We start from the raw sequence: 2,867 nt of genomic DNA, 5'->3' as shown, positions 1-2,867 counted from the left end.
GATGGTCTTAGGCGACCCCTGTGAAAGGGTCGTTCGACCGCCAAAGGGGTCGTGACCCACAGGTTGAGAACTGCTGCTCTAAAGGTTCCGACTGATTGGATGAGACCTGCCCACACTAGGAAGGGACAGCCCGGCCGGTGTGGCTCGGTGGTTAACCCATGAACCAAGAGGTCCCTGGTTAGATTCCCAGGCAGGGCACATGCTGGGGTTGCCGGCTAGAATCCCCCAGTGGGGGGCGTGTGGGAGGCAGCCGGTCGATGATTCTCTTGAACCATTGAAGTGTCTGTCTCTCTCCCTCTCCCTTCCTCTCTCTGAAATCAATAAAAAAATTTTTTAAAAAAAAGAAGGGTAGCCCTGGCTGGTTTGGCTCAGTGGATGGAGTGTTGGCCTGCGGACTGAAGGGTCCCAGGTTCGATTCCGGTCAAGGGCATGTACCTTGGTTGCGGGCACATCCCCAGTAGTGAGTGTGCAGGAGGCGGCTGACGGATGTTTCTCTCTCATCGATGTTTCTAACTCTCTATCCCTCTCCCTTCCTCTCTGTAAAAAATCAATAAAATATATTTAAAAAAAAAAAAAAAAGAAGAAGGGTAGCCCTGGCTGGTTTGGCTCAGTGGATAGAGCATCGGCCTGCAGACTGAAGGGTCCTGGGTTCGATTCCAGTCAAGGGCACATGCCTGGGTTGTGGGCTCGGTCCCCAGTAGGGGGCGTGCAGGAGACAGCCAATCAATGATTCTCTCTCATCATTGATGTTTCTATCTCTCTACCCCTCTCCCTTTCTCTCTGAAATCAATAAAAATATATTTTTTAAAAAAAGAAGGGTAATAGCTTTAGCCCGTTTGCTCAGTGGTTAGCGTTGGCCCTCAGACCCAAGGGTCTCAGGTTCGATTCCCGATCAAGGGCACGTACCTCCGTTGCAGGCTAAATCCCTGGCCCCGGTCAGGATGCGTGTGGGAGGCAACCAATTGATGTGTCTCTCTCACATCAATGTTTCTCTCTCTCCCCTTTCCTTCTCTGTCCCTTCCACTCTCTCTAAAAATCAATAGAAAAAATATCCTCGGATGAGGATTTTTTTTTTTTTAAAAAAAGAAAGGTAATAATCTCCAAATAGCTCACAGCAACACCGACGTTAGTGTTTTGACCAAACAGCTGTGTACCACGACGGCCCAGGCAAGTCCCACGTAAAATTAACCTGCCGTTCCGTTCCGAGGCTGTGGAAGAGGCCCTCGCCCTGTCCCGGAGGCTCCACTGAATCTACCGGATGGGGAAGGATATTCACCCAGTGCAAGGAAGGGATCAACACTGGCAGAGGGATCAGCCTGTGCAAAGGCCCTGAGGCAGGAAACAGCCCTGGGAGGGGAGAGAGGGTCAGGTGGAGCTGGTTGGGGACCTTAGCCCGACAGGACACGTGGCTGAGGGTCGGCGTCTAGGTCAGCAACCTGATTCTGGTCCTTGTTCACCAGGTCACTGTGTGGCCTTGGGCCTGTCCCTTCCTATCCTTACGCCTCCGTGTCCTTGTCCATAGAAAGAAGTGGCTGGCACGGCGAACATCAGGCTCCCCTGTGGGTTGGTCCTGCGCTGGTGGCTCAGCAGGTCTGCCCACGGAGAAAAGGGGAAGCGGAGGCAGAGAGAATCCTCAGAGAGAGATTCCCACACTTCCCCTGGCCACCCGTGACCGCCCCATTCCTTGCAGAAGTGAGACTGCGCGGGAGCCTGAGGTTTGCACAAGCCTCCGGCTTTTGCTTTTGCTTCTTCTTCCTTTCTGGGGATGTGAGTAGAGTTTACCTTTAAAGAAAAAAATTAAAATGAAAGCCAAAACCGGTTTGGCTCAGTGGATAGAGCATCGGCCTGCGGACTGAAAGGTCCCGGGGTTCGATTCCGGGTCGGAGGGCGTGTGCCTGGGTTGCGGGCACATCCCCCTGGTGGGAGATGTGCAGGAGGCAGCTGGGTCGATGTTTTCTCTCCCCATCGAATGTTTCCTGGCTATCTATCTCTCTTCCCTTTCCTCTTCTGTAAGAAAATCCAATAAAAAAAATATATTTTTTAAAAAATTAAAATTAAAAAAAAATTATATATATATTATATATATACCCCCTATATATTTTATACACACACCCCCCATATATTTATATGTGGTATATATATATAATATATATACAAATAATTTATATATTTGATTTTCCGAGAGGGAGGAGGAGGGGGAGGGAGGAGGAGAGAAAGAAATAATCAGTGGATGAAAGCCAGTCAATAAGTCTGCTTACCTGAATGTGTTCTGCAGAAATTTAGAGAAAGCTGGCCATAGTCAAGCCATGTTACGAGCCTTAAAGACATTGAAGTCGCTAAGGTCCCTGAAAATGGCTATAAGAAGTAAAATAAAAAAAATAAAATATCAATGATGAGAGAGAATCATGGGTCGGCTGCCTCTTGCACGCCCCACACTGGGGATCCAGCCCGCAACCCGGGCATGTGCCCTTGACCGGAATCGAAGCCGGGACCCTTCAGTCCACAGGCCGACGCTCTATCCACTGAGCCACACCAACTAGGGCCGGAGTTTACCTTTTTAAGTCTACGGTGAGGCAGGCAGCAGAGGAGACAGGGGGTGGCTTTGCTACATGTTGGAGCCCACGAGTGTTTTCCACAGCCATGTCCCTCCCTGGGACTTCCTTTCCCCTCCCTGGGCCCAGCTCCCCGCCCTGCCACCTGCAGCTTCACCTTCTCTGGGAGCCTGGGGCTCCTGAGGGACAAAGGACCACACACACACACACACACACACACACCAACAGGACAGCTGGTGACGGGTGACAGGGCAGGAAGTGAAGCTTGGCCAGATCCCAGAGGCCCCGAGCGCCAGGCCAAGGAGTGGGACCCTC

The 2,867-nt window shown here is 51.2% G+C and overlaps 1 non-coding gene across 1 annotated transcript; it reads left to right on the top strand.

The window, feature by feature from the left end:
- Positions 1 to 2,234: 2,234 nt before the first annotated feature.
- Positions 2,235 to 2,363, top strand: LOC111824776. Its single transcript, XR_002827853.1, has one exon. It is a non-coding gene; the product is annotated as a small nucleolar RNA SNORA33 (small nucleolar RNA).
- The last annotated feature ends 504 nt before the right edge of the window (positions 2,364 to 2,867 follow it).

The sequence above is a fragment of the Myotis lucifugus genome, unplaced genomic scaffold (assembly GCF_000147115.1).
Source record: "Myotis lucifugus unplaced genomic scaffold, Myoluc2.0 scaffold_6593, whole genome shotgun sequence".
Lineage (NCBI taxonomy): Eukaryota > Metazoa > Chordata > Mammalia > Chiroptera > Vespertilionidae > Myotis > Myotis lucifugus.
The sequence above is the reverse complement of the archived record's forward strand: the minus strand, read 5'-3'. Positions and strand labels throughout refer to the sequence as shown.